Source organism: Salvelinus alpinus, chromosome 12, assembly GCF_045679555.1.
Source record: "Salvelinus alpinus chromosome 12, SLU_Salpinus.1, whole genome shotgun sequence".
NCBI lineage: Eukaryota > Metazoa > Chordata > Actinopteri > Salmoniformes > Salmonidae > Salvelinus > Salvelinus alpinus.
Window position 1 is genome coordinate 3904514 of NC_092097.1, and position 14092 is coordinate 3918605.

Genomic DNA, 14092 nt, shown 5'->3' on the forward strand with positions numbered 1-14092 from the left:
CCTTCTCCAGAGTACTCAGGACCTCAGAATGTGGCGAAGGTTTACCTTCCAACAGGACAACAACCCTAAGCACACAGCCAAAACAACGCAGGAGTGGATTCAGGTCTCTGAATGTACATGAGTGGCCCAGCTAAAGCCCGGACTTGAACTCGATCGAACATCTCTGGAGAGACCTGAAAATAGCTGTGCAGCGACACTCCCCTTCCAATCTGACCGACCTTGAGAGGATCTGCAGAGAAGAATGAGAGAATTCTCTTGGGAAGGAGAGAAACTGATGTGGTGAGGTGCTGGGGGATAATAATCAACCACCTGTACTGGTTAGGAAATTGTGGCAGTGGACATCGGTAGCTAACCATGTCCAGGAGAGCATTGTGGCTCAGTTGGCAGAGCATGGTACTTGCAACGACAGTGTTGTGGGTTCGATTCCCACAGAGGACCAGTTCAAATATGTATACACTCACTACTGTAAGTCGCTCTGAATAAGAGTGTCTGCTAAATGACTGAAATGTACAGTGGCTTGCGAAAGTATTCAACCCCCTTGGCATTTTTCCTATTTTGTAGCCTTACAACCTGGAATTAAAATAGATTTTTGGGGGGTTTGTATCATTTGATTTACACAACATGCCTACCACTTTGAAGATTCAACATATTTTTCTATGTGAAACAAACAAGAAACAAGACAAACAGAACTTGAGCGTGCATAACTATTCACCCCCTCAAAGTCAATACTTTGTAGAGCCACCTTTTGCAGCAATTACAGCTGCAAGTATCTTGGGGTATGTCTCTATAAGCTTGGCACATCTAGCCACTGGGTTTTTGCCCATTCTTCAAGGCAAAACTGCTTCAGCTCCTTCAAGTTGGATGGGTTCCGCTGGTGTACAGCAATCTTTAAGTCATACAACAGATTCTCAATTGGATTGAGGGCTGGGCTTTGACTAGGCCATTCATTTAAATGTTTCCCCTTAAACCACTCGAGTGTTACTTTAGCAGTATCCTGAAGGTCATTGTCCTGCTGGAAGGTGAACCTCCGTCTCAAATCTCTAGAAGACTAAAACAGGTTTCCCTCAAGAATTTCCCTGTTTTTAGCGCATCCATCATTCCTTCAATTCTGACCAGTTTTCCAGTCCCTGCTGATGAAAAACACCCCCACAGCATGATGCTGCCACCACCATGCTTCACTGTGGGGATGGTGTTCTTGGGGTGATGAGAGGTGTTGGGTTTCCGCCAGACATAGCGTTTTCCTTGATGGCCAAAAATCTAAATTATAGTCTCATCTGACCAGAGTACTTTCTTCCATATATTTGGGGAGTCTCCCACATGCCTTTTGGCGAACACCAAACGTTTTTACTTATTTTTGTCTTTAACTTTTTGCCGCACGGATCCCTTTAGCGGGATCATTTTCATAAACAACCGCTGAATTGCAGAGCGCCAAATTCAAAAAAAATACTACAAATATTTATAATCATGAAATCACAAGTGAAATATACCAAAACACAGCTTAGCTTGTTGTTAATCCACCTATCGTGTCAGATTTTGAAAATATGCTTTACAGCGAAAGCAATCCAAGCGTTTGTGAGTTTATCAATCACTAGACAAAACAGTAAGAACAGCTAGCCTCAAATTAGCTAGTCAGAAAAGCAATAAAATGAATCGCTTACCTTTGATAATCTTCGGATGTTTGCACTCACGAGACTCCCAGTTACACAATAAATGTTATTTTTGTTCGATAAAGATTAGTTTTATAACCAAAAAACGCCATTTGGTTTGCGCGTTATGTTCAGAAAACCATAGGCTCGTTCCGGTCCTGAAAGGCAGACGAAAATTCCAAAAAGTATCCGTAATGTTCGTAGAAACATGTCAAACGTTTTTTATAATCAATCCTCAGGTTGTTTTTAACATACATAATCGATAATATTTCAACCGGACGGTAACCTATTCAATAGTACAGCGAAAGAAAATGTCAAGCTACATCTCTCGCGCGCAGGAACTAATCAAAGGACACCTGACGCGTTTTGATAAATCTCGCTAATTTTTAAGAATAAAAGCTTGAAACTGTCTAAAGCCTGGTCACAGCCTGAGGAAGCCATTGGAAAAGAAATCTGGTTGATACCCCTTTAAATGGAGGAGGGGCAGGCAACGGAACAGTGATTTTTCCAAATAAAAGGCACTTCCGGGTTGGATTTCCTCAGGTTTTCGCCTGCAAAATCAGTTCTCTTATACTCACAGACAATATTTTGACAGTTTTGGAAATTTTAGAGTGTTTTCTATCCTAATCTGTCAATTATATGCATATTCTAGCATCTGGACCTGAGAAATAGTCCGTTTACCTTGGGAACGTTATTTTTCCAAACATAAAAATTCTGCCCCCTAGCTGAAAGAGGTTAAGCAATGGCTTTTTTCTGGCCACTCTTCCGTAAAGCCCAGCCCTGCAGAGTGTACGGCTTAAAGTAGTCCTATGGACAGATACTCCAATCTCCGCTGTGGAGCATTGCAGCTTCTTCAGGGTTATCTTTGGTCTCTTTGTTTCCTCTCTGATTAATACCCTTCTTGCCTGGTCCGTGAGTTTTGGTGGGCGGCCCTCTCTTGGCAGGTTTGTTGTTTAATATTGGATTTAATGGTGCTCCGTGGGATGTTCAAAGTTTCAGATATTTTTTTATAACCCAACCCTGATCTGTACTTCTCCACAACTTTGTCTCTGACCTGTTTGGAGAGCTCCTTGGTCTTCATGATGCCGCTTGCTTGGTGGTGCCCCTTGCTTAGTGGTGTTGCAGATGCTGTGGCCTTTCAGAACAGGTGTACACAGTTGAAGTTGGAAGTTTACATACACTTAGGTTAGAGTCATTAAAACTAATTTTTTATCAAATTTCTTGTTAAAAAACTATAGTTTTGGCAAGTCGGTTAGGACATCTACTGTGTGCATGACACAAGTAATTTTTCCAACAATTTTTTACAGATAGATTATTTCACTTTATAATTCACTGTATCACAATTCCAGTGGGTCAGAACTTTACATACACTAAGTTGACTGTGTCTTTAAACGGCTTGGAAAATTCCAGAAAATGTCATGGCTTTAGAAGCTTCTGATAGGCTAATTGACATAATTTTAGTCAATTGGAGGTGTACCTTAGGATGTATTTCAAGGCCTACCTTCAAACTCAGTGCCTCTTTGCTTGACATCATGGGAAAATCCCAAGAAATTAGCCAAGACCTCAGAAATATTGTACACCTCCACAAGTCTGGTTCATCCTTGGGAGCAATTTCCAAATGTCTGAAGGTACCACATTCATCTGTACAAACAATAGTACGCAAGTATAAACACCATGGGACCACGCAGCCATCATACCGCTCAAGAAAGAGACGCGTTCTCTCTCCTAGAGATGAACGTACTTTGGTGTGAAAAGTGCAAATCAATCCCAGAACAACAGCAAAGGACCTTGTGAAGAAGCTGGAGGAAACAGGTACAAAAGTATCTATATCCACAGTAAAACGAGTCCTATGTCGACAAAACCTGAAAGGCCGCTTGGCAAGGAAGAAGCCACTGCTCCAAAACCGGCATAAAAAAGCCAGACTACGGTTTGCAACTGGACATGGGGACAAAGATCATACTTTTTGGAGAAATGTCCTCTGGTCAGATGAAACAAAAATGGAACTGTTTGGCCATAATGACCATCGTTATGTTTGGAGGAAAAAGGGGGAGGCTTGCAAGCTGAAGAACAACATCCCAATCGTGAAGCTCGGGGGTGGCAGCATCATGTTGTGGGGGTTCTTTGCTGCAGGAGGGACTGGTGCACTTCACAAAATAGATGGCATCATGACGCAGGAAAATGTGTGGTTATATTGAAGCAAAGTCAAGACATCAGTCAGGAAGTTAAAGCTTGGTCGCAAATGGATCTTCCAAATGGACAATGACCCCACGCATACTTCCAAAGTTGTGGCAAAATGGCTTAAGGACAACAAATTCAAGGTATTAGTGGCCATCACAAAGCCCTGACCTCAATCCTATAGAAGATTTGTGGGCAGAACTGAAAAAGTGTGTCTGAGCAATTGAGGCCTACAAACCTGACTCATTTACACCAGCTCTGTCAGGAGGAATGGGCCAAAATTCACCCAACTTATTGTGGGAAGCTTGTGGAAGGCTACCCAAAATGTTTGACCCAAGTTAAACAATTTAAGGGCAATGCTACCAAATACTAATTGAGTGTATGTAAACTTCTGACCCACTGGGAATGTGATTGAAGATATAAAAGCTGAAGTTAAATCATTCTCTCTACTATTATTCTGACATTTCACATTCTTAAAATAAAGTGGTAATCCTAACTGACCTAAGGAAGGCAATGTTTACTAGGATTAAACGTCAGGAATTGTGAAAAAGTGCGTTTAAATGTATTTGGCTAAGGTGTTTGTAAACTTCCGACTTCAACTGTATATACTGAGATCATGTGACAGATCATGTGATTCTTAGATTGCACTCAGGTGGACTTTATTTAACAAATTATGTGACTTCTGAAGGTATTTGGCTGCACCAGATCTTATTTTGGGGCTTCAGAGCAAAGGGTTGAATACATATGTACGCACCACTTATTTTTTTTGTTTCACTTCACCAATTTTTACTTTTTTGTGTATGTCCATTAGATGAAATCCAAATAAAAATACATTTAAATTACAGGTTGTAATGCATTAAAATATGAAAAACTTCAAGGGGAATGAATACTTTTGCAAGACACTGTAAATGTAAAATGTCCAAAGTCATGACGACAACTACCTTTTCCCAAACTGCCTGCACCAACTACTTACAGGCACAGAGGTCAAGGAGTGGCCCAAAACAACTATGTGCGAAAGTTGATGATCCCTCTATTTGTGTACCTTTGTGTTTATCAGAGTTACACCTACTCTATTCAACAGGCACCAAGGTATGTGAAAAGCCTGCTGAAAGATGTGGGTAAAGTCAGACCCATGTACCAGACATGTTCCAAAATAGGCTACCATTGCATGGTCCTAAAGTTTGCCTCAAATAATCCGGTGTTTTCCTTTCCTGGGATGTTATGAAGGTATGCACAAATCAATTGAATGTTTATACATACTTGTGATGTTCACTCACCTGTCTGACATGCTCTCTTACAGACTTCTTCTGGCAGCCATGCACCACAACAAGACTGCAGACAGGCTTCAGGCAACCACCGCAGCCCGAGAACCCAGGTTCAAGATTCGGTTCCCTAAGTGGAAGAAAGGAGACTACTCCATCCAAGTCTTGAAACCTAATAACTTACCTACGTATGGTAAGTTATTCCCCTCCAGACACACAGTTGGTTAGCTTAAGCAACAGTGATTACTCACATTTTGTAATTGCCTGTATAAGTAATTTATTTTTCTAGGCTACGTCGACATACTCCTGGAGCTACTGTTCCAGGATGTTGTGGGAGATCCAGGGCCATACTAACAGCTGCCGGAAAGCGCGACTATCCTAGCCCCCCTTTGCTCCGAATACGGCCAACCAGAGAAGAGTGACGCCGTGTCCAAACACCAGTCTCGCTTTTCCTCTCTGGAGAATGCTTGAGTATCTGTCCAGAAGTTAAACATTGGTCTATGATAGATATAAGAACTGTTTGTATACAGCCATGGCAGACAGATATAACTGTTCAACTGCTTACCACACTTCACATCTACCTTTGTCTTTCTCGTCTGCTACGAGGAAGCAGTAATGTGTGGTGACCTGAGACGGGATGAGACAGCAGTTGCACCAGTTAATGTGTTCCTACCGACTTACACTGAATTACGGCGTCCAGAATGTAGTCTACACATTCATTCAAGTATAGTGAAGGAAGGTACATTACCGTTAAAAAGTTTGGAGTCACTTAAAAATGTTGTTGTTTTTGAAAGAAAAGCAATTTTTTTGTCCATTAAAATAACATCAAATTGATCAGAAATACAGTGTAGACATTGTTAATGTTGTAAATGACTATTGTAGCTGGAAACGGCAGATTCTTTAATGGAATATCTACATAGGCGTACAGAGGCCCATTATCAGCAACCATCAGTCCTGTGTTCCAATGGCACGTTGTGTTAGCTAATCCAAGTTTATCGTTTTAAAAGGCTAATTGATCATTAGAAAACCCTTTTGCAATTATGTTAGCACAGCTGAAAACTGTTGTTCTGATTAAAGAAGCAATAAAACTGGCCTTTAGACTAGTTGAGTATGTGGAGCATCAGCATTTGTGGGGTTTGATTACAGGCTCAAAATGGCTAGAAACAAGGAACTTTCTTCTGAAATTCCTCAGTCTATTCTTCTTCTGAGAAATGAAGGCTATTCCATGCGAGAAATTGCCAAGAAACTGAAGACCTCGTACAACGCTGTGTACTTCTCCCTTCACAGAACAGAGGAAACTGGCCCTAACCAGAATAGAAAGAGGAGTGGGAGGCCCTGGTGCCCAACTGAGCAAGAGGACAAGTACATTAGAGTGTCTAGTTTGAGAAACAGACGCCTCACAAGTACTCAACTGGCAGCTTCATTAAATAGTACCTGCAAAACACCAGTCTCAATGTCAACATTGAAGAGGCGACTCCGGGATGCTGAAGGTAAGTCACGGAATCCTATCACTAAGATTTGTTGATGTTGGATTTGGAGCCATAACATAATGGGCTGAGTAATATCAACACATCATTTCTGCCATAAATCTTCTACTGACATCACATCATGATTTGTACAAAAGTTAAATTACATAGATCTCAAGTTAGGATTCCAACTACAATAACTTCAATGAACTAACTCTACATTTGTGTCATATGTTTTACAGGACTGCTGTGCTGCATGAGACCAGATGGACAGAGGCTGAGGGAGTGGTTGTAATTGCAATAAATACCGTTTTTTTAAATAGTTATATCCTTCAAATAAAGTAAAGATGCTTACACAATTTGACTCACTAAATCATTCTAATGGGGTTAGTTTTAAGCCAGTGTACGTGGGATCGGGGAACCTGGTCTGCACACGCTGGGATTACCAAGTGGAGATTTGTTCTTAGGTACCCATGACACTAATGCACAGCAACTTTCTGCCAACGATTTGCCTACCTTTCAGAACCTGTTATCACAATTGCAAACTAAGGGCTCGATTCAACCAGATCCGCTTTAGCCAACATCTGCAGAGAGTTGTTTTAACGGTGTCAGGGTAGAACTGCGTTAGAGCTGTCAAATCCTCAAGTGGCTCCCGGCATTATACCTAAAGTGGACATTGCCATTGGCTGCACCGAGTCGCATTAACAGAATCCCATGCAGCCTTGTGTACAAGTTCGAACACTGGAATATAAAATGTGCTCTACACCTCGATTAGGATCAGAGATCCTAATTTCCTTTAATGATTTTTCTATTTGAGCGTAATTATTTCTATATAGCCTACACTTTCTCATTCTGAACTTCTGACTGGAGTACGACGTGTGTGGCTTCGTGACAATGATCGCAAGAGCAGCTGCTCACCGATTTGACCAATGCAGTTCCACCTCTGACACCAACAAAGCATCCGCCAAAACGTATATGAGTGTCTGCTATCGCCGGTTAATGCTTGATCTGATTTGAAAACTTTTAAATTGATTCAAAGTTATTCCAATCTACAGAAAGCCTACAGGTGTATTCTAGTCCACTATTATTTTGCTCAGGGTTAGATTTCCCGATTGACTCGGGGTTAATTGATATTTCAGTTATTAAAGGGATGTCCAGTCTCCCTATAATTAGAAGCCTTCCTGTGCGCCAACATAGCATACTTTGCATTTACCTACCCACTTATTTCAGCATCCATGTCCCCATGTTCTTGCCTGTAAGCATTGCATACAGCCTGCAGGGCATATATTAAGGCATATAGGGCAAAACCTGGGTGGTCAGTAGCATGCCACCAACACGTTTTTGCACTTTGCCATCACCTGTAAAGTGCATACATACACCACAGAGATCCTATTAAATTACATTCCTAATCCTATGGCATACACTTTCTGCTACAGGACAACCATTGCTATTCTTTTGTAGAATAACTATGTAGTGTAGGTGCATGAACAGTTTGCTCAAAGATTATTATAAACCCTTTACCCTTTCATCTGTGTTATGTGATGGTAGCTATATCATTGAAAATAGGTTTCTTGTGTGAACAACAAAGGGCTCATAACAACCACTATATGTCATTTTGTGTCTTTCAGTCATTTTTCCTTGCATGATTGATGACTATGTACTGAGAATGAAATGCAATCAGCAACATAAGCTTCCTCTACCTCTCTGCAGCACAGATTTTCACTGGTAGTGGACACGAGAACACCCATTTAGAGATAACATTAGATGGCAAATGCTATAATAAATGCTTATGACAAACCATCTCCAGAACCAGCCATAGCCAGTGTTATGGTTAATCTTTTGAACACTAGCCTTAGCCTAAATATGGAATGTGTTTTTGTTTATTGTTGCCTAGGTCATGACTAGAGCATCATGGGTAGGTCACAGTCACTCGGAGGTATCTGGATGTACCAGTACCGCCACAGAGATTCTAAAGTTAGAGGTGCTTACACTTGCGAAACAGACCAAGCAGACAAGGCCGGGGTTTTGAGTTTGACAAGTCAATGAGAGAAGTGAAAAATTCTTCCTTGTTTGTTAATTTTCTTGAAATCTAAATGTACAACCTAGAGTTGAGCCAATGTCTAAAATAGTTGAACATGTTATTACTCCAACCTTGTGACAGTGACAAAAGCTACTTTATATTGAAGGAGTGCCTTTGATTTGACGGTCTGCACATTCGCAGTTCGGTGCGAGGTGAATGTTAGACCCGAAGGCATGTTTCTGTGTTGTAGCTTACCTAGCCAACATTGCCTGGCAACGCCTACAAGCGTGATCAGGGATTTCTATTGGAGTTTCTGCCTATCTTCATACTGTGCTGTCTTTGGTACCGCTGTATCACAGATAGAACAAGGAGCATATTTGGCTGTATGCTAGCTAGCTGTATGTGAATAAACGACCAGACTTCGGCAAGTAAAGTTACGTGTGTTTATCTTTATGCACATCTTTATGCACTTTTGACACATGGTGTCAAAAGCTAAAATCGACCAGCTAATACTTCTTGCTTCTGTCACAAGAAAAATATACTGAAGAAAAATATAAACGCAACATGTCAAGTGTTGGTCCCATGTTTCATGAGCTGAATTTTTCCCCCCCAGAAATGTTCCATAAGCACAAAAAGCTTATTCCTCTCAAATTTTGTGCTGGGGACAATTAAAGGCCACTCTAAAATATGAAGTTTTGTCACACGACACAATGCACAGAAGTGTCACAAGTCTGAGTGAGCGGGCAATTGACATGCTGACGGCAGGAATGTCCACCAGATACAAGCTGCCTCCAATGTCATTTTAGACATTTTGGCAGGAAGTGCAACCGGACTCACAACCGCAGACCACGTGTAACCACGCCAGCTCAGGACCTGCACATCCGGCTTCTTCACCTGTGGGATCGTCTGAGACCAGCTACCGGACAGCTGATGAAACTATTGGTTTGCACAACTGAAGAATTTCTGCACAAACTGTTAGAAACCGTCTCAGGGAAGCTCATCTGCGTGCTTGTCATCCTCACCAGGGTCTTGACCTGACTGCAGTTCGGCAGTTATATCTGGTGGTCTGAGAGACTTTAGGTGCCTTTTGGCAAACTCCAAGCAGGCTGTCATGTGCCTTTACTGAGGAGTTGCTTCTGTCTAGCCACTCTACCCTAAAGGCCTGATTGGTGTAGTGCTGCAGAGATGGTTGTCCTTCTGGAAGATTATCCCATCTCCACAGAGGAACCATAGAGCTCTGTCAGAGTGACCATCGGGTTCTTGGTCACCTCCCTGACCAAGGCCCTTCTCCCCCGATTGCTCAGTTTGGCCTGGCGGCCAGCTCTAGGAAGATCTTGGTCATTCCAAACTTCTTCCATTTAAGAATGATGGAGGTCACTGTGTTCATGGGGTCCTTCAATGCTGCAGTCATTTTTCACTACCCTTCCCCAGATCTCTGCCTCGACACAATCCTGTCTCGGAGCTCTACGGACAAAACTTTCGACCTCATGTCTTGGTTTTTGCTCTGACATTCACTGTTAACTGTTAAAACTTATATAGACAGGTGTGTGCCTTTCCAAATCTTGTCCAATCAATTGAATTTACCACACGTGGACTCCAATCAAGCTGCAGAAACATCAAGGATGGTCAATGGAAACAGGATTCACCTGATCTCAATTATTCTCATAGCAAAGGGTGTCATGGCCGTTGTAAGGAGGAGACCAAGGCGCAGCGTGGTATGCGTACATTCTTATTTATTTTAACGAATGAACACTGAACAAACTAACAAAATAACAAAACGAACCGTGAAGCTATATGGATAGTGCAGACAGGCAACTAAACATAGAACAAGAACCCACAAACATCACAGGGAAAATGGCTACCTAAATATGATCCCCAATCAGAGACAACGATAAACAGCTGCCTCTGATTGGGAACCATATCAGGCCACCATAGACATACAAAACACCTAGACCTACAACAACCCTTGACATACAAAAACCCTAGACAATACAAAAACCCTAGACAATACAAAAACTAACGTACCCACCCTAGTCACACCCTGACCTAACCAAAATATAAAGAAAACAGAGATATCTCAGGTCAGGGCGTGACAGTACCCCCCCCCCCCCCAAAGGTGCGGACTCCCGGCCGCAAACCTGAACCTATAGGGGAGGGTCCGGGTGGGCATCTACCCTCGGTGGCGGCTCCGGTTCTGGACGCAGCCCCCCCTCTTTACCCTGTTCCCTCCACCTTTGTAGAACCGGACAGCGGATCATCGCCGGAGACCCCGGACTGGGGACCGTCGCAGGAGAAGCCGGACTGGGGACCGTCGCAGGAGACCCCGGACTGGGGACCGTCGCCGGAGACCCCGGACTGGGGATCGTCGCCGGAGGCTCCGGACTGGGGACCGTCGCCGGAGGCTCCGGACTGTGAAACGTCGCCGGAAGCTCTGGACTGGGTACTGTCGCGGGAAGCTCTGGACTGGGTACTGTCGCCGGAAGCTCTGGACTGGGTACTGTCGCCGGAAGCTCAGGACTGGGTACTGTCGCCGGAAGCTCTGGACTATGGAAGCGCACTGGAAGTCTGATGCGTGGTGCCGGAACTGGTGGTACCGGGCTGAGGACACGCACCTCAGGGCGAGTGCGGGGAAGAGGCACAGGCCGTACTGGACTGTGGAAGCGCACTGGAGGCCTGATGCGTGGTGCCGGAACTGGTGGTACCGGGCTGAGGACACGCACCTCAGGGTGAGTGCGGGGAAGAGGCACAGGCCGTACTGGACTGTGGAAGCGCACTGGAGGTCTGATGCGTGGTGCCGGAACTGGTGGTACCGGGCTGGGGACACGCGCCTCAGGGCGAGTGCGGAGAGGAGGCACAGGACGTACTGGACTGTGAAGGCGCACTGGAGATCTAGAGCGTATAGCTGGCATAATGCGTCCTGGCTGGATGCTCACTTGAGCCCGGCAAGTGCGAAGAGCTGGAATAGAGAGCACCGGGCTATGAATGCAAACTGGAGACACCGTGCGCATCACTGTGTAACACGGTGTCTTACCAGTCACACGCTCCCCAGCACGCCTGCTCTGCAGCGCTCTCCATCTTGCGTCGAACTCCTCATCCGACTCCCTGACTGGCTCTATGTGCCTCCCCCAAAATCTTCTTGGGGTTTCTGTGGCCTACCTCGTTGGTATTTCTCTTCGTAATATCGCCGTTCCGCTTTTGCTGCCTCTATTTCCTCCTTCGGAAGGCGATACTCCCCAGCCTGCGTCCAGGGTCCTGCTCCGTCCAATATCTCCTCCCAGGTCCATTCCTCCTGAACACGCTGCTTGGTCCTTTTGTGGTGGGTTCTTCTGTCACGGCCGTTGTAAGGAGGAGACCAAGGCGCAGCGTGGTAGGCGTACATTCTTATTTATTTTAACGAATGAACACTGAACAAACTAACAAAATAACAAAACGAACCGTGAAGCTATATGGATAGTGCAGACAGGCAACTAAACATAGAACAAGAACCCACAAACACCACAGGGAAAATGGCTACCTAAATATGATCCCCAATCAGAGACAACGATAAACAGCTGCCTCTGATTGGGAACCATATAAGGCCACCATAGACATACAAAACACCATAGACATACAAAACCCCTAGACAATTCAAAAACTAACGTACCCACCCTAGTCACACCCTGACCTAACCAAAATATAAATAAAACAGAGACATCTCAGGTCAAGGCGTGACAAAGGGTCTGAATACTTATGTAAATAAGGTATTTATGCTTTTTATTTTTAATACATTTGCTAACATTTCTACAAACCAGAGGAGTAGGGTGGATCCGAGCGTTCTGACCTAACATCAGCAGTCAAGCTGTTGGCTAACGTTGGCTAGCTTGCTTGGCTGTAATCGCTGCCAAAGGTGCTTCAACAAAGTACTGAGCAAAGGGTCTCAATACTTATGTAAATGTGATATTTCAGTTTTGTTTATGTAATCCATTTGCCAAAATGTATAAAACCCTGTTTTTGCTTTGTCATTATGAAGTATTGTGTGTAGATTGATGAGGGGGGAAACATCTATTTAATACGTTTTAGAATAAGGCTGTAACGTAACAATATATGGAAAAAGTCAAGGGGTCTGAATACTTTCCTGAATGCACTGTATATTTAAATAATAATACTATTTTTGTTGTAATACACCAACCCACAGTTTAGGAACCACTGCTCTACTGTACCCATAGAGATACACTATTACACTCCAGTGGCTTATGTCATAAACCTTAAACCAGAGGGTAATGTCACCCCTATTTCGATATAAATCCTGTCTAACAGCAGAAATGCTTTAGTTTAGTTCTACCACCAAATAATGACAGGGGCTACTAATAGATAGACCTGAATTGGGGGTGTGCACATATTGTTGTTGTGAATTTCACTTGGAGTGGAGAGAAACAACAACAAACGGGGAGGGGAGGGCACTGACACTGACAGCTAGCTGTGCACCATAGAATTAGGACATTGAATACTATGTAGAATGGGCATGAACCTTCTTATGATGCAGCCATTTTGGTCAGGGAGTTGGCCAACCACGGTTAGCCAGTGCTGTGATAAGATATTGTGTAAAATAATGAATTTGAAGAATATATCTACACTCTATGTTTGTTAGCTAGCTAGCCAGACAGGAATTATTCAATTGATTGTTCTAATTAACTGCCAATATGTCAACATTCCATTCAAACAATGCAGTCAATTCACAGCCATACAATGGCTGACACAAGTTGTTAATGTGACACGTATTGATATTGTATCATATAATAGCACTCACAGCTTTCCAATAAAACACACCTTTGACATTTATCGTCCTACATTTTAGAGGCTATTTTATACAGAAAATAAAACCCGTAGAAACTGTGTTTATAATTACATGACTATATCTTAGCTTGACAATAATTCTATTACACAATTTCGGATATCACATGCCTTACTTTGATTTTCCTGCATAAGTAAAATCAGGATTATGCCTCTACTGCCATTGATTCAAATTAGACTGGTTTGAATTTTCCCTGACCAATATGGCTACCATTTTCACCCCACTCTGTCACTTTGAGGGTTTATGACATAGCCCTTCTTGTAATTTAATAGGATCCAAATGGAGGTTACTGACAGTTAGTTAGCTTTCTAGCTAGTCATGTTATCTCTTATTTTTGTCAAAGACGAGGAGATCAATGAGTCTGAATCCTTATGCCATAGCTAATTCCCATTTGTTTTAATGGGGACGAGAAGCAGGGAGGCGGGTAGGAGAGGTGGAGAGGAGGCGCAGGGGAGAAGAGGCAGGGAGGAGGAGAGAGGAGGAAAGGCAGTGAGAAAAGGGGAGGGGGGGTAGGGAGAAGAGGCAGGGAGGAGAGACGGGGAGGAGAGGATGGAAGGAAAAGCAAGGAGTAGGGGAGGAGAGGCGGGGAGTAGGGGAGAGGAGAGGCAGGAAGGAGGGGAGAGGAGGAGAGGAGGGGAGAGGAGGAGAGTCTGGGAGGGAGGGGACAGAAGCAGAGATGATGGGAGGAGAGG

At 43.5% G+C, this 14092-nt stretch overlaps 1 protein-coding gene across 1 annotated transcript in view; it reads left to right on the plus strand.

Moving 5' to 3' along the window:
- The window catches only part of LOC139536495 (mitogen-activated protein kinase kinase kinase 12-like), a 38144-nt gene that overhangs the window by 8034 nt on the left and 16018 nt on the right, over window positions 1–14092 (plus strand). The window lies entirely within an intron of this gene.